We start from the raw sequence: 18,820 nt of genomic DNA, 5'->3' as shown, positions 1-18,820 counted from the left end.
AACATCTCCAGTCTGGGATGGTGCCAATGAACCCCAGTGTCACCCAGAGGTTTGGCAAACTCCATCAAACCCCAGGCAGAACAAACCAGCCCTTCTCTCCTGTTAGCAGTTTGCAATCCCTGCTCTAATTTTCATTATCTGCAGCAAGGAGCAATTCAGGGAACCAATTTTCCAGGAAACTCAGGGGCTGGATTTGCCTGGACTGCTGCCTGCTCACGGTGTGTGTTTTCCCAGTCCCTTTGCAGCTCTTGGTGGGCACTGAGGAGCCTGTGGCTGCCTGCCCAGCCTGTCCAGCACTTAAATCCTGGACCAGCATGGAGCACACTGCAGGTGGCCCCAGCAGCTCTTGACAGGGACCCCAGAGCCAGCACCCCACCCCTGGCAAACCAAAACACATCCCTTCCCAATCCCAGCTGACAGCATCGCAGCCAGCAGGACTGCACAGACCTCCAAACCTCCCTCAGCCCATCTCCCCACCCCTTCCACCTCTCTTCCTGTTCCTGCTCTGCCTCTCCCACCACCCCACCTCTCTCCTTTCCCCATTTCTGCTGCAAGAACTCAGGTTTTGGTGCCAAGGCCAGAACTGCCTGTGCTGTTCAGTCACTGGAGCTGTAGCAAAGTTTTCCTGTTGCTCTCAATATTTTACTTCATTAATTTCCCTTTCCCTTTGCTACTGGACACTTTCAAGGTACCATCAGGGAGCTTAACATAGCTGCAAGATTCTTTCTGAATTCTTTCTCTAGTTTGGAGCCTGTTATTGCATTCAGCTGGGGTTTCCTTTCCATCTGAGTGACTTTGTGGCTGGGGCATGGACTCAGGGCCATTTTATCTCCCTGCCAATCATTATTTTGCCTTTCTTTGCAGCTTTTCATATTCCCTTTCAGATCTGAACATTCTCAGTAGATGGGTATCGCTGCCTCAGCTTTCTCCTGCCAAGCCTGGACTCTGCCAGGATCCTGGGCCTGATGGTGAGCAATTCCTTCCATCATGGAACTGGAATCTCATCCCAGTTCTGGTTTTCTCTGCTCTGAGCTCATTATCAGTGCTCAGGGCTGAGCCCTTTAGCACAGGAGTCTCTTCTGAGGCACCTTGGCACAGAGACCCAAGGACATGTCCAGAGTCCTCCACTTTCCTTTTCACCACCCCAGAGATCTCTCCAAGGTCTGACAGACCTGACTCCCCTGTACAGAAAATCCCAGGCACTGTCTTAATAAATTCTGTTTATCAAGGTGTCCATTCTTCCCCAGTTGCTTGGTGTGACACTTGGACCCACTGGTGATCTGCTGTCCAGAATTTTGTGTGGTTCAGTGTCACATTGTCACCTTCAACCCCCATTTGAGGTTACACATTGGAGCTTGTGGCTGATTTGATTCATCTGGAATTCCTGCCTGAGTCCCACACAGTCCTGGCTGTCTGGGACTCTTCAGGCACATTTTGCTCCAACACCTCTCTGAGGCAGCTTCTCGTGTTTATCCTCTGGAAAAACCCTTGTGGTGCAGGAATCTCCTTGACCAGAGGGTGTTCAGAACATCATGCAAAGGTTTAACTTCATTTTTCTGTGCTCCCACTGTCCTCTAACAGAGTGTCACCAAGGAGAGGTGACACTCCTGACCAATGTCACCAAGGAGAGGTGACACTCGTGACCATCTGACCTCCTGATGCTTGGGGGGAGTTACATCCTTAGCTGTGGAGCTCCCAACAAGTTGCTCTTAAAAATATTTAATCCCATTCATAATGGTTTGACACTCAGTTTGCCCATGTCTGGGCAAAATTTTCTTTTCTGCATTTGGACTTTATTTTCTTTTAATTTCTGTGAAATTTCACTTTGCAGTTTTACCATGATAGATGTCTCAAAGCTAGCAATGCTGTGGTGTAGTGTTTAAAAGAGCATTTTTCCTCCTTAACATGCAGCAGTGCAGAAGTTTCACAGATTTTTAAACACTCCTTCCATTTCTAGGTTTATAAAGTAGCCTGCCCTAAAAGTGTGGTTTATCAAATTGAAAGATAGCAGAGGCAGTAATGGACTAACAGCCATGACCAAGACCCCAAAATGGATTTACCTCATTTGAGAGGCTTTTCCATTAATTTGTTTCACTCCAGGCAAATTATATGTGCCTCTCAAATCAGGCTTGGTGAAGATCTTAGTCACAAACAATTGGTCTCAAACCTCAGAGATCAAGGGTAGTTGATATCTCTTTTTTCCCCTAATCTAATTTGATTCCCAATAGTCTGTGGCTAATTCGGGCACACAATGCACCAGACAGAGCGTTTGCAGCAGAGCCAGGCTCTGTTAAGATCTTGCTCACATCATTATCTCCAGCTCTGGCACTTGGCAGCAGTGCTGGGAGGATTTGGGAAGCAGAGGAGCACAGGGACCTTGGCCTGATGCAGTAAGGGTTGGGAAAGGAGATCCCTGTTGGGGATCTTATAAATGAAATATATGAAATTCTTCTAAGAAATCTTATAAATGCCTAGCAAGTAGTTCTGAAACAATAGATGAAATAGAGATGTTAGCACATTTTGATATAGATGCTGAAAAGAGTCATGTTGAGGTTTGAGGCCTCTCCCTTTGTTTAGATGATACCAAATGTCACAAATCCCAAAGAACCAACAGACATCCTGTCCCAAGCCTGGCAAGAAAGGTCTGAAGACAAGGGTCACAGATAAGAAAGCCAGAAAACATGGTAATTTAGTAGTTCCTATAAGTAGCATGCAAATATTAGGAAATTAGTATATTGTATTAGATTGGTTATTGGAAATCAGAATATTCATTATAGAAGAATAATTATTGTATAGTAAATGGGAAATCTCTCTCTCTCTTGCTCTCTCTCACCCCCTTGCTCTTATCTCTTACTCTCCATGCTCCACATTCTTTCTTACATCCACACCCTCATAATAAACTGCAAACCTAAAAAACAGAAAGAAGTAAGCTCCTGGGTCTGTCCAACAACCCAACCCCCACAGATCCCCATCTCTTAAATATGGAAAGGGATTATCCCGCTCCAGAGACAATTCTGTCAGCACACAAAATCTGCATCCACTGCCTGTGACCAGGGTGACATGGAAAATTAAGAGATTCACAAACACACAAAGAGGAGTGGGTTCCCAAGCAGGGAGAATGGCACAAAGAGGTTTGGGATTAATTCCAAAGCAAAGGGTCAAGGAAAGAGTCAACCTGGTGCTGGAAATGCTGGTTTGCATCTCACACAGAATAACAGCATCCCCTGGAGAGGCTCAGAGGGATGGTCCATCACTGCCTGCCAGCAGCTCTTTGTCAGCTCCTGCTGGCCACCTGCAGGGCCAGAAACCATCTTTGCCATTATAATTTTATTTTTTTTCTTTCCCCTAACACAGTGTCTTGGTTCCCTTCCCTGCCTGAGCACTGAAACAGCTGGAATGATGCACAGGTTAAGATCAGCCAGGCCTGACACGTCTGTCATTGTAACTGAGGTATGGATGAAGCTCCCCCAGCCAGAAATGCTGTTATTTTCCCTCTGTACTATGGGTTTTGTACACTTTCTCCTGGGATTAGCTGGAATTCTCCCCAGAGAAATTGCCTGCTGTCAGTTCTCTTCCTTGACACCTGTCAAGCTTTGCAGAAATACCTTCTTTTCCTCCACATTTTACAAGCCCAAGCACAGTGAATGTGTTTTTGGAGCAAACATCCATGAGGAGTAGCCTGGTCTAGTGGAAGGTGTCCCTGCCCAGGGGAGGGGAGGGAAGGAGATGATTTCCAAATTCCCTTCCAACCCAAATCATTCTGGTGTTCTGGGATTGCCCTGACTGCAGAGAAATGGGCTGAGCTCAGGTAATCCTGCCTCTCCTTGACCCCTGTTTTTTGTGTTTTTACCCCTTTGTTTTCTTCTGTGAGGGCAGTTTTTGGTGTAGGAACCAAGGATGATTTTTGGGGGCCTGGATGAAGTAATCAGAGATAAATAGGTGCACAAGAAGAGAGGAGAAGTCACATCCCCAGGTGCAGCTGCAGCCAGTGTTCTCAGGGATAGTTTCTGCAATCCAAAATGTGGAAGATGTTTGAGGCCTGAAGAAGAGGAAAGGTGCCAAGGGAAAAGCTGGAGAAATGCAGGACTTGGCTGGGCACACTGAAACTGCAGCCAGCTCCTCCCTGCATCCCACATCTTCATGAGACACCAAAATAAAATAAAATAAAATAAAATAAAATAAAATAAAATAAAATAAAATAAAATAAAATAAAATAAAATAAAATAATAATATAAAATATATATAATATAATAATATAAAATAAACCCACGAGACCAGGAATGATCCCCTTGATACTGCTGGGGAAACCTTGCCAGAGGAAAATTAAGAGATTAGGGTGACCCAAAGTCTCATTTTGTCTAAAAGGGTAGGACAAGGGTAGGACAGGATCACAGATTGTCCCCTGGAGAGTGATGGAAGCCAGGGAAGCCCTGAACCTTCCTGCTCAGCCCTGGGAGGGGTCCAGGCTGTGCTGGGAAGGATCCCAGAGCAGCTCTGCCTGCAAAGCTCCCCTGGCAGGTGAGTGCTGGGAGGGGGCTGGGCAGGGGGAGGCTGTGTTGAAATTCAGAGCAGCACAGCTGAGTGCTTCTTCTTAAATTCTCAATTTAGCAGCACCCACATCCCAGCAAATAGGAAAATGGTATCTGAAAAGCACAGAGGGGAATTCTGCAAGGGGAATATCGATGGGCTGTGGGGACACAGGGACCCAGCACCAGCCCTCCTGCAGGGATTCCCACACAGCCCAAAGCCTGGGGAAAGAGAAAATCACAGAATTCCAGACAGGTTTGGGTCAGGAGGGACCTTAAAGATCATCTCACTCCAACCTCTTGTCATCAGGGGCAGTGCAAATGTGGCAGCACCCACCAGTACTTGATGGGAATAAACCCTCCAGCTTCCAAGGAATATATATATATATAATATAAATATAAATAAATATAAATATAAATATAAATATAAATAAATTTTTATATTGATATATACATATAAATATATATTTTATATAATATATATTATATTATATTATATTATATTATATTATATTATATTATATTATATTATATTATATTATATTATATTATATTATATTATATTATATTATATTATATTATATTATATTATATTATATTATATATATTATGTATGTTATATATATCATTATATATTTTATATATAATTATATATTTTATCTATAATTATATGGCATTATTATATTCTATTTCTCTAAGCACTGGAATAAGTGAATATAAATCCTTTCCAAGTGCCCACAGCTGTTTTCTGTGAGAGCCCCAAGGGACACAGGTCACAGGAGAGGCCTGGCCACCACAGCACAGGCTGCAGAGGTGACTTGCTGCTGTCCTGGGGATAAAATCATAAAGAATGACAGAGTCAATAAGGTTGGCAAAGCCCTCCAAGATCGAGTCCAGCCACTAACTCAGCATTGATATGTTCACCAATAAACCACATCCACGTGGTTTTTGAACATTTCCAGGGGTGGTGACTCCAGCACTGCCCTGGGCAGTGTGAAATGTGTGAAAACCCTTCCTTAGATCCAACCTAAACTCCCCTGGCCCAGCCTGAGGCTGTTCCCTCTCCTCCTGTCCCTGTCCCCTGGGGGCAGAGCCAGCCCCTCCTGTCAGGGAGTTGTGCAGAGCCAGAAATTCTCCCCTGAGCCTCCTTTGCTCCAGGAGCTCCCTCAGCTGCTCCTGGTGCTCCAGACCCTTCCCCAGCTCTGCCCCATCTCTGGACACACAGACAGAGCTGACACCACCCCAGAAAACTGCAGCAGAAACAGCAGAGTGGGAAATCCTCCAGCCTTTAGAGAGGACGCAGAGATGAGCTGGCTCTGGGGCAGGGGCTCAGCCCAAGGCTGCTGGAGGCTCTCAGAGACCTTGTGAGAAGCACTGGCTCTCCTCAGCCCTGCCAGGTGTGCCACAGCACTGCCTTCCAGGTGTTCCCTGGTGCCTGTGTCCCAGCACAACCTGCAGAGCCTGAGGCAGCCACAAGCAGCCTGCCAGAAGTGGAGCGGGATGATGGAATGCTGATGGGATCCTGATGGGATCCTGATGGGATCCTGATGAAATCCTGATGGGATCCTGATGGGATCCTGATGGGATCCTGATGGGATCCTGATGAAATCCTGATGGGATCCTGATGGGATCCTGATGGGATCCTGATGAAATCCTGATGGGATCCTGATGGGATCCTGATGGAATGCTGATGGAATCCTGATGGGATCCTGATGGGATCCTGATGGGATCCTGATGGAATCCTGATGGGATCCTGATGGGATCCTGATGGAATGCTGATGGAATCCTGATGGGATCCTGATGGGATCTGCCCTGCAGAGGCCCAGCAGGGATGCAGTGGCACAGTGGGAGCTGTCCCTGTGCCCCCCCTGCCCCAGGACACCACAAAGTCCCCACAGGGCTGCAGCAGCCAGGGAGGGTCTGTCGTGTTTGATTACCAGCAGATGGAGGATGCATGCAAGAGAGAGGATAATTAATTATTGCAACTTTCCCAGCCTCCAGACTTTGGTTCCTATTGATCTCAGCTTTATCTGGAGTAATAGAGACAATTAGGAGGGAACACAGCAGCAGAAGTTAATTACCAATGGAATGGAAACTGTGTCTTTCAATTCATGAAAGTTTCCTCACACAGCCTGTCTCCCTGCCTCCTTTGTGTCCTGCAGGGCACTCCCCACTCCTGGCAATCAATAATAAATCACAAAGCCACCCTCCCCTGTGCCAGGCCCAAGGAGCCAGCCCTGAGCAGAGCAGTGGGGCTGTGGGACAGGCTGGGCTGGCTCCTGGGGACAGGGCAGGGCTGCTCCTGCTGGGGACAAGGTGTTGTAAATGGGTTGGTGTTGGTCATGGAGTGATAAGTTATTGGCTATATTGGTTAATATAATTATATTGGTTAATATAGTGAAGTTGTGTTGATTAATATAGTTATATTGGTTAATATAGTGAAGGTATGTTGATTAATATAGTTATATTGGTTAATACAGTGAAGTTCTGTTGATTAATATAGTATATTTGTTAATATAGGGAAGGTATGTTGATTAATATAGTTATATTGGTTAATACAGTGAAGTTCTGTTGATTAATACAGTTATATTGGTTAATACAGTTATATTGGTTAATATAATGAAGGTATGTTGATTAATATATTGGTTAATATAGTGAAGGTATATTGGTTAATATAGTTATATTGGTTAATACAGTGAAGTTCTATTGATTAATACAGTTATATTGGTTAATATAGTGAAGTTATGTTGATTGGGCATTAAAGGAGTGTGTTTAAATTGCTGAGGTCATTTGACTTGTTCAGGCTGGAGGAGGCTGAGGTCAGACCTCCTCAGGGCCTGCAGCTTGCTCCCAGGGGCAGTGGGAGGGCAGCTCCCATCCCTGCTCTGGTGGCCAGGGAGATGACCCAGGGATGGCTGGAGCTGTGTCAGGGTCAGGTGGAGATCAGGAAAGGTTCTTCCCCCAGAGGGGGCTGGCACTGCCCAGAGAATGGGCACAGCCCCAGGGCTGCCAGAGCTCCAGGAGGGTTTGAAGAGCACTCCCAAGGATGCTCAGGGTGTCTGTGCAGGGCCAGGAGTGGGACTGGATGATCCCTGTGAGTCCCTTCCAGCTCAGGACATTCTGTGATTTTTTTTCAATGAGTCCCTGCTGCTGGTGCAGGAGCAGTAATTAGATTGCTGGTTTGCTCCTGTCTCTCTTTCTAACCATCCCAAAGACTGTGTTTGCCTTGCACTCCCCCTAGAGCTGGAGGGAGCCCAGCTGAGGACAGCCCTCACTGCTGGCTCAGTCCAGCCCAACCTGACCCACTCAGCCTCGCCCAAACTGGAGATTTCAGCAAAAAACTCTCTGGTTCTTTATGAACACATGGCTGCTCACACCCTGGAGTGGGTGCAGTCAGCAGCCTCTCTTCTGATGAAAAATTGTTTAATTGCATTTATTTGATTTGGTTCATTTTCTTCGAGATTCTTTTTTGAAGCATCACGCCAAAAGATTTTGACACGGCATTGCTGACTGCTGCACTGGGATCACAGGTTTAGGATTCATGGTCCCAGTCCTAATGTGAGGTGACACCACCCTGGACTGCAGAGGGAAGGGGCACTCTGGAATGTCCCCTGTCTGATGGCTGAGAGTGCATGCTATTAGAAACGAGGCAGTTGTGGCTCTGACCAGTGCTTGAAAAGGATACAGGTTTTAAATCCCTTGTATGGTAGGCACAAGCCATTAGTCATGCTTGAATACTTGGGAGATTGCTGGAGGCCTGAGCCTCAGTGAGCTGGGAGGCTCAGCCCTGCCCTGCCAGGGAGCTGACTTGCAGGGAAGGAGATATTTTCTCAAGGTGAAATGGATGTTCTTGGAGGATATGTGGTTTTAAAACATTTAGATGCTTGGCAGATTGACTCCTCAGCCTTGATTAGCCCTGCTCTGGGTTCCCAGGTGAAACAAAACCAATCTATGATCACAGAGATTTGCAAAATGTGACTTTGTGTGGCAGCTCAGCTGGTCTGGATGCTCATGCAGTCACAGAATCTCAGACTGGTTTGGGCTGGGAAGGACCATGGGCAGGGACACCTTCCACTATCCCAGACTGCTCCAAGCTCTGACCTTGGGCACTGCAAAGTGATGCTGCAGGAAAGAGAGCCAAAGGGGAGGCAGGGCACAGATAAACCCACCCAGGCCAAGCTGTGCTAGGCCAACCCAACTCCCACCATCCCCACTCCTGCCCAGGGTGGGCTCTGGCTGTGCCCCAGCCTGGATTCCTGTCCCTTACACCCACATTTGCCAGCCCTTCCTGGGAAGTCTCAGCAGCCTTGTCCCTCCCAGCCCAGCCAGACTGGGGCATCTCTCATTTCCACCACTCAGCACATCGTCCTGCTCACCCACGAGTCCCAAATTCAATCTGATTTCAGCCTGATTACTTTCCCCTCCACTTGAGAGAATTAATTAATATCCGGCTCTGCTCCAGTTTTTTTTCCCCAATCGATAAAAGGAGGAAGGAAAAGGTGGTGTACCTGTCATTAATCATCATTAAATTAGTGACTCCAGAATTAGCTCACCATGAAAGCAGCAGAGCTGTGCTGTGCAGAGAGACCTGGAGCTCTGCTCAGCTCAGGCAGCAAGAAACAGGAGAGAGAGGAGACCTGCACAGGAGGGAGCAGGAGCAGGGGCTCTACACTCTGCTTGCAGCTCCAGGTGCCTCAAGCCAGCCCTCAGGCCAAGCCAGAGCTTCCCAGTCACTGATCAGTGTCACCCCCACCTCCCCAGAGGTGACATCCTGGTCCTGGGTGCTGGCTCCAGGCACAAACAGCACATGGATGGTTTCCCTGCACCCAGCACAGCCCGTGGCCTCCCACTGCCCAGGGGACATAAAGGGTTTTCCTGCTTTCCTGCATCCATCCAGCCACAGGGATCAAGTCATGCTGTCCCCTGCCCTTGCTCCTGCCTCCTCCCCTCACCCATCCTGTCACTGTCTGCTCTGAGCTGCAGCAGGAATCACAGAATCCCAGACTGGTTTGGGTTGGGAGGGACCTTAAACTCCTCCAGTCCCACTCCTGCCATGGCAGGGACACCTCCCACTGTCCCACTATTCCAAACCCTGTCCAGCCTGGCCTTGGGCACTGCCAGGGATCCAGGGGCAGCCACAGCTGTTCTGGGCACCCTGTGCCAGCCCCTCACCACCCTCACAGGGGAGAATTCCTCCCCAATATCCCATCCAGCCCTGCCCTCTGGCAGTGAAGCCATTCCCTGTGTCCTGTCCCTCCATCCCTTGTCCCCTGTCCCTCTCCAGCTCTCCTGGAAGAGGAGTAAAAAAGAGGGAGAAAGAGAGAGAGCAAGAGGGAGAGCAGTAAGTAAGAGTAAGAGAGAGAAAAAGCAAGAGAGCGATTTCCCGTTTACAATACAATAAATCTTCTCCTATGATGAATATTCTAATTCCCACTAACCAATCTAACACAAGATACAAATTCTATAGCATTTACATACAGCCTATAGGAATCCTTACATTACCATAGTGTGTTATATTTTAAACTCTAAAAACTACTCTTTGGACCCTTAGCAAAGTCTTCTCTGACCTTTGGAGCTGCTCTCCAGCAGAAGACATTGTTCTATCAAGAGGGGATCACTTTCAGCTGCCCATCCTATTGTCTTCTAGTTATTCAGTAACTGAGGTTTGGTATCTCAAAAGTGGCTTTCATTTCAATCTGGCTCATGGTTTCCACATTCTCAGAATCTGAGCATTCATATTTGTAAGGTCTTCCTGGTTCATCTTTCCCAACAGTGCAGTCCATGAAATGAGGCTGAGAAGGCTGGAGGAGATGATCTGAGACGTTCTGTGAATATCCATGTCCTGTCTGCCTGACTCCAGCTCTGTGCCCAAAGTGTGGGATGTGAGCCCATCCCTGCCAGGGTCCCAGTCAAACCAGTGCCATCCCACTCTTGTGCAGGCCAAGCCTGGATCTGCGCTCACAAATCTCCTTTCCCCTTGCATCAAGTGACTAAAGCAGCCAAATTTGCCACAACTGCAGGTGTTCTTCCAATGGATGTGATCATGAATTAATAATGGCGTTTTCACGGCTCATCCCTGCTGCTGCACTCCCAGCTCGGAGGAGCGGCATCCACGCTGATTCATTTTTGCACTAATAGCAGCCTTCCCCTCAGAGGGATAAACAGAAGTTTCTGCTGGCGAAACTCACCTCCAAACGAACTGCTAAAAATGGTTAATAAAAGGCGATTTCCAGCTCCTCCGCCCAGCTGGAGCTGGCTCTGCTCCCCGCATCTCTCACAGGAGTTCTGTGCAGCAGCTCAGGAGGTTTGGGAGAGGCACAGAGAGGGGACACAGCCCTGTCGTGCATTTCACTGTTATAAATAGTAAAGAGATCAAGCCGAATTAAATATGATTGAAATGAGCGATGTTTATTTTGCGAGCGGAATGTAATATATAATATAATGTAATTCATGTAAAGTTGTAAATTAATGTAGAATCAGCAATGTCTGTATGAGAAAAGTAATAAAAACTTAAAAAGCAAAATCTGCAAAGGTAGGAACAGGGATTGCTTAATCGCAATTTCCAACAAAAGCTGAAGAGCTCGGGTTAGCAAGACAATAGACGTAGCTGGAGGAGATGGCTCTGTCCAGGGAACACCCAAACGACAAGAGCCCGATAGACACCCACAATTAAGGTAATCAGAGCCATCAAGAAAAATACAACTGAATGCCCGTTTCCAGTAAACCAAAATCTGCAAGTTACATCTCAATTCCATCGTCCTGTAAACCTGAACTTGCCTTCAGCAGAATCCATCATCTCCCAGGATATTTTGTCCAGCTCAACGCGGTGAAAGAAAACTACATGAATGTGCTGAACGACAAGAGAAGACAAAGACCTCCGCTCCGGGCAAGGAAAAACTGTATAAAAACTGGACTAACTAAAGCGGGTTTGTGAATATTTGGGGATTTGGAGCGATAGAATTCGAATCATTGTGTGTTCACCCAATGCCGACCCCGGGGCTCGGCATTGTCCTTTTTAATTGTGGCTATCGAGGACAGTCTTTCGGTCGCAAAATAAATATCGCTTATTTTAATAATATTTAATTGATCTCGTTTTTATCTATAACAGGAATACGGTCCTCGACAGCCACAATCGCAAAGGACAGCGCCGAGCCTGGGATCGCTGGGTGGACACACAATGATCCGATCTCTATCACATCGGATCCCCAGTGCTCACACAGCCGCCTTGGTCAGTCCTGGTTTTATGGTTTTTCCTAGCCTGGAGCAGAAGTCCTCCTTTCTTTTCGTAGTTTAGCATATTTCTGGAGTTTTCTTTCTCCGCGTTGGGCTGGAAAAAACCATTTCTGGGAAGCGATGAATTTTGGTGAATGCAGATTTTGGCTTAGGGAAACCAAGTATTGAGATGTGCTTTCCCTGATGACTCCGGTTATCTTAATCATCGATACTTGTTGGGTGTTCATCGCTTGGGTGTTCCCAGGACAGTTTCTGAAAGACCCATCTCCACCAGAGCCACTTCTATTAACTTGCTAATTTTAGGTTCTTCAGCTTTTGTTGGCAGCTGCAGTGTTGCAATGAAGCAATCCCTGTCCCTCCCTCTGCGGCTTTCTGTTCTAAAATTTCTTTATTATTTTCTTTATTTATACGAACATGATTTATTTCACATTAATTACAAACTAGCACGAATTATTTTATAACATATATTACATCACCGACCAGCATGGCCAGCACAGCCCATCCAGGGAGTCACAGACACCATCCTCATCCTCCTGCTCCTCCCTGGCCCATCGGTGCTGCCAGATTCTGGCTCTGCAAGGAGAGCAGGTCCCTGCTCACCCACAGGGATCCTTCACTGCTGGTGGCAGAGTGAACACTGTCAGACCCTTCTCTAATCTCAGGTATAACAAACCTCCCCCAGCAGCTCCCTGATTCCCAAATCTGTCAGGTGAGCCAGCTGTGCACAAGGAAAGCTCTTTGCATGTGGATGATTTATCTGTCCTCAGTCTGATCCAAACACACCCCCTGAGCACCATCAGGCAGCAACAGCTCCTCCTCCCAGAGCCTGCTTCCAGGACACTGGGGGAAGGGTTTGGATTTGCAGGGATCACAGAATCCCACAATGGTTTGGGCTTAAAGCTCAGCCCTGGCAGTGTCCAAGGCCAGGCTGGACAGGGCTTGGAGCAACCTGGGATAGTGGAAAGTGTCCCTGTCCATGGCAGGGGTGGAATGGGATGAACTTCAGGTTTGCTTCCAGCCCCAACCAGTCTGGGACACTGTGACTCTCTGAGAGAATGGCTGAGGCACACGGGCACAGCAGCAATGTCACCTCAGAGGTGCCAGGGACAGAGGATCCTCAGCAGTGCAGCCCTGGAGGATTGAAGATGGCCATGGTAAAGAGGTTTGATTAGAAATTAATCAGCATCTGAAGCAAAGTGTGATATTTAATAAAGGCTGAGGAGCTGCAGCAGAGCCCAGGGGCCAGGCTGTCAAAGCCACAGCACGAGGGAAGGGGCCCCATCCCCAGCCAGCCAGAGGACAGGGCTGACAGAAGGTCACAGCTGCTGTTTAGGACACTTCTGGACCCCAGAGCCGCCAGGGAAATGCTGCCACCCTACATGACATCCATAGTCCAGTGTCCATGAGTCTCCCAGAAATTTACCAGCATCACCCTGGGGGTGCTGGTAAATGTGCTCTGCTCCAAACCTATTCCAGCTTCAGATCAGGTCTGAATTAAAAACCATTATTGATTTTGGATTGCCACTCCCAGCCTTTGATGTCTAAACGGGCAGTAGCCTTTTAATAATGTTTTTGAGGTTCTTCCTTCAATAGATAGGAAAAAAATATACCTCTTTTAGGCAGAAACTGAGTATTTTGCTTAATATCATCACTCAGGGAAGTGGAGTTTTAACAAATACATTTTTATCAGAGTTCCTGAAAGCAAGGGAGCATCCCTTCCTAATTCTTGTCTGGGAGAAGGGAATGGCCAGAGAGAGAACAGGGATTTTGCTGTGGAGGAGGCAGGTCTCAGTGCAAACTGCAGCAGGTCTGCAGGCAGCAGTGTCAGCTCCAGCTGCAGAGCACAGAGTGACTGAGATGCTGGGAGAGGCTTTGCGTGCCATGCTCTGAGCTGGGGCCATCCCAGAGGAGCAGCAGGAAGAACACCATGGGCACAGCTTCTTCCTCTTTTCTCTAAAAGATTCTTTTTTCCTCTCCCTGCCTGTACACCCAGAGATGCAGCACTTCAAAGTCTGCAAGTGTGGGCAGCTCCTTTGCTGATTCCCAATCTCCTATTCACTAAATTGTTGAGTTCAGTGCTTTTTGTTAGTGGGAGCACATCATGCTGGATGCAGCAGCTGAGGGATGTGAGGCTGCTGCAGCTGCCTGTGCCCTGCTCTGTGTCAGTAGTGAGGCTGAAGGTGTGTACAGCACACACCTGTACTGCATGCACAGCTCTGTACCTGTGCACACCTGGACACCTGCCTGGCCTCACAGCTCACAGGCAGACACCAGCAGCACCCACATGAACATCAGCAGCACCAAACAGCCTCATCCTGCTGCTCCTGGGGCTGAGCAGGTGTAATGGGGAGAATATAAACACACACACACAGGTATGTGCAACGTTGATCCCTCCAGCAGCAGGGCTCAGACACCCAATTTATCCATAATAAGTAAAAAAAATGCTCTTTCCCTGCATCCCATGTTGTGTCTCACACCTGTCTCAAAGGGCAGAAACGTCCTTGGTCCAAAGGTGGCCTGGGGAGCTTCTCCCAGTGATGATTTTCACAGCCACACACTGGAACAGAGGGCTCTGCTGGGACAGCTCTGGAAGGGGCCATGGACAGGGTGGTTGTTCCTCGGGAGGAACCTCAGTCTGTGCCCCCATGACTTGTGGACATTCGATGGTTCTCCTTTGGGGAGTCCCTGGGTAGCCCCAGGGTGGTGTTTGAGCTCCCCCTCCTGCCATTGTCTCTTTGTGCAGCTTTGTGGATGTACAAACGCGCTTTTATCACATCCTCTGGTCTCTAAACTGAGCTGTCCAAGCCCTGCAGGGATGTGGATGGTGCTTTGCATCTCATCTTTGCTGCTCACCCTGGGGCTCCGGGCATGCTGTCAGCACAGCTCGGGGCACCCTGCTCTGATACCACCTTATTTATGGCACATCCTTCCTGCCTTCTCCCTGCTATTATTGCCTAAAATGCTGTAATTTAGATTCTGGCTGTGTTTGATTGCAAACTCCTCCAATCTACAAATTTCAGTGACAAGCACTAGAGCAGCTCATTTACATGCCAGAGTGATCAATCTGCAACTGCTTGTTACACCAGAGAATAAATAAATAACGGATACGTTAAAGAATGGGGAACAATCAGCCAAATTAACCAATAGATGTCGAATAATGACAAGCCTTGACATCCTTAACAGGGAACAAGAGAGAGAGGGATGGGACAAGCTTTCCCAGCATTGCCCAGGGCTGCTCAGCACTCATCTATCTCCTCTTGTCCCATGAGCCAGCAGAGATGTGCATCAATGACAGGAGGCAGCCAGCAAGGGCTGGAGCGTGAAATCCTGGCTCTTAAACCTCATACCTGTGTTTGTTCCTCACACCTGCTCTGTGCAAGCATCCATCCTAGGAATAACTCATCCCCTGGGACAGCAGGGGACACACGTGTGGCAGTGTGGCACCCAGTGTGACACTGTGTTACTCAGTGTGGCACCCAGTGATGCTCAGTGTGGTACCCAGTGATACAGAGTGTGGCACCCAGTGATACAGAGTGTGGCACCCAGTGTGACACCCAGTGATACACAGTGTGGCACCCAGTGTGACAGTATGGCACCCAGTGTGACACAGTGTGGCACCCAGTGATACACAGTGTGGCACCCAGTGATACAGAGTGTGACACCCAGTGATACACAGTGTGGCACCCAGTGTGACAATATGGCACCCAGTGTGACACAGTGTGGCACCCAGTGATACACAGTGTGGCACCCAGTGTGACAATATGGCACCCAGTGTGACACAGTGTGGCACCCAGTGTGACACAGTGTGACACCCAGTGATACACAGTGTGACACCCAGTGATACAGAGTGTGACACCCAGTGATACACAGTGTGGCACCCAGTGTGACAGTATGGCACCGAGTGTGACACAGTGTGACACCCAGTGATACACAGTGTGACACCCAGTGATACAGAGTGTGACACCCAGTGATACACAGTGTGACACCCAGTGTGACACAGTGTGACACCCAGTGATACACAGTGTGGCACCCAGTGTGACACAGTGTGACACCCAGTGATACACAGTGTGACACCCAGTGATACTCAGAGTGGCACCCAGTGTGACAGTGTGACACCCAGTGTGACACAGTGTGACACCCAGTGATACACAGTGTGACACCCAGTATGACACAGTGTGACGCCCAGTGATACACAGTGTGACACCCAGTGTGACACAGTGTGACACCCAGTGATACTCAGAGTGGCACCCAGTGTGATTCAGTGTGGCACCCAGTGTGGCACCCAGTATTACTCAGTGTGGCACCCAGTGACACCCAGTGTTACACAGTGTAACACAGTGTGGCACCCAGTGTGGCACCCAGTATTACTCAGTGTGGCACCCAGTGACACCCAGTGATACACAGTGTAACACAGTGTGGCACCCAGTGTGGCACCCAGTATTACTCAGTGTGGCACCCAGTGACACCCAGTGATACACAGTGTAACACAGTGTGGCACCCAGTGTGGCACCCAGTATTACTCAGTGTGGCACCCAGTGACACCCAGTGTTACTCAGTGTGACAAGTGGCTTTGCAGCCTGATTTTCACCTGTCATCTCACAAAATCCTTCCAGGGCACCATCTTTCTCTGCAAGTTCCTGACAGGGGGACGGCTCCAGCTGAGGATTGGTTTCTTCTCCCAGGTAACAAGTGACAGGACTAGAGGAGATGTACTCAAGTTGTGCCAGGTTGGATATTAGTGAAAATTCCTTCACTGAAAGGGCTGTCAGGCACTGGCACAGCTGCCCAGGGCAGTGGTGGTGTCACCATCCCTGGAGGTGACACTTAGGGCCATGGCTCAGTGATGGACCTGGCATTAACCTGGTGGGTTAATGTTTGGACCCCAAGATCTATCCAAACTTTATGCTTCCATGGTTCTCTGATTCTATTTTGGGACAGCCTAGCTCAACAACTGCAGCATCCATCTGGGTGGTTGTTCAGGCACCATTGAGCCAGCAGTGGCTGCAGAAAGGTGGATGCTGTGACCTGTCCTCACCTCCCAGTGGGTGCAGGAGGCTGATGGGGATGCAGGTGACTGGCAGCAGATTGGTGTGAGGCACCTGCCTGTCACTGTGGGGCTGGGAACTGGCAAAAGAATACAGTAACAGCACTCCTCTTCCAAGCAGCAAGAAGAGATGATTTATTGAAAAGCCATGGTATTTATATAAGGGAGATCACAAAAAACAAAGTAGAAAAGACTCCTTGGTCAAAGAAGGCAACACCTCTTTGAAAACATGCTTTCTGCAAAATATCACCAGACACTCACACGGCTCAGTGGTCAACACCAGGTGTCTATCTGTGTTTTCTTTCTACCTTTCCTTGTTTTGTCTCTGAGAAAGATTCCCAGCTTGAGAAAGATCCAGGCTGGAGCTGAGAAAAGCCAACAACCTGGGTAAAAACCAGATTAGGTTCCCCATGAGCCTTCAGCAGCGCCCACAGCTGCCAGCACTGCTGATCTCCATCACTGCCTCCCACTGAGTGACAGGTCTGTGCCAGCTGCCTGATCCATGCTCCCCTGGCAGCTCCTGCCTGTCAGTGCTCAGCCCCCCAGGGGTCCCCAGCAGGGAAGGCAGCACAGCTCATCTCTCCTGCTGTGTGCTGTCAGCAGCCCGTGTGTGCCTGCAGGCACTGGGGACCTGGGGGGGCTCTGCAGGGGCACTGACCCTTCCACAGGGGCTGCAGGGCTGGGGGGCACTGACCCCTCTCACCTGGCACCCCCAGCTGGGAGGGCAGCCAGAGGTGAAGGAGCTGCCCCATGTGGAAAGGAGGAGGGGTGCTCGGGTGTCACATCCTGAGGTGTCTCCCTAGACCTGAGGTCACCTCAGAAGGACATGCAGGTGGTTTGGAGCCCAGCTCTTTCCAATGCCCGTGATGAGAGACTGCAGGAGCTGTTCTTAGAGGTTTCCATGGTTGTTTATTCTTCCTTATCTCAGGAATGCTTTGTCCAGCTAACAGCAGTCTGCTCGCTAGACACCCAGGGCAGAATCTGCCTGGCAGAGGCAGGACTTATTTTTATAGTCTAAATTATGTACTAGGTATTTACAAATGACCCCCAATACAATACAATCTTGTTACGTGGTCCAGCTCTGTTCTCATCCAATCTAAAAGTGCCAGCGTGTCACCCAGCATGGATGACACGGAGAAGAAGGAGGAAGAGGTATCCACACCCCAAATTCTCCATGTTGGCCACGTGTCCCTTATCAAAAACATTCTAGAAATCTGCTAATTCTACATTCTAACAGTCTAATTTACACTCTATTTATTTTTGCAGCTTGCATTTCTTCTGTCAATGTGGGTAAATTGTTCCAAGGAGTTAAATCCAGCCCCTGAGACACCTGGGTCTCATTCGAGGGTCTTTGGGGACCCCGCCAGGGAGGTCTTAAACCTTCCAGGGAAGCCAGAGGAACACTCTGGACTCCCACACTCGGGGTAAAAATCATCTGGAGCAGAGATCCTGGGTGAGCAGCAGAGCCAAGAGTGCCCTAAATCGTGTGGATGCTCAGCTGAGTGCTCGGGTTCCCCACAGACCAAGGCACCATCCTCTCTGGGGTGGTTTTGTGACACCTGGAGCATCTACATCCCCTGGCTGTTCCAGGTGATGTCTGCACTGGGCCTGGCCCCATTCCAGGTCAGCCAGGGGTCTCCTACATCATCTCAGCCCCTGCTCTGTGCTGGGGGAATCTGCTGCAGCTGCCCCACAGGGGAGCCCAGCAGGGCTGGACCTGCCCCCACCCCTCCACACGGGCTGCTCCTCACCCAGCAAACCCCTCTTGGCCCCCAGCCCTGGGAGAGCCAAACCAGCCCACCATGGGGAAAGGTGTTGGGGGAGATGGTGTGAAAAATGAGGTTCTTTTTTTTTTTTTTTTTTTTTTGGTAGATTTTTAAATGCATAATAAAAGACAGTAAGAGACAAGCATTAAAGTAAAAGGTTATAACAGCCAGGTGCTTGGCATTTAGCTAAGAGCACACTTGTTTTGGAGACACTTTTTAAATTTATTAGTCTGTTGCATATTCATATACAT

Source organism: Oenanthe melanoleuca, chromosome 21 (genome assembly GCF_029582105.1).
Source record: "Oenanthe melanoleuca isolate GR-GAL-2019-014 chromosome 21, OMel1.0, whole genome shotgun sequence".
Taxonomy (NCBI): domain Eukaryota; kingdom Metazoa; phylum Chordata; class Aves; order Passeriformes; family Muscicapidae; genus Oenanthe; species Oenanthe melanoleuca.
Note: the sequence above shows the minus strand (reverse complement) of the source record.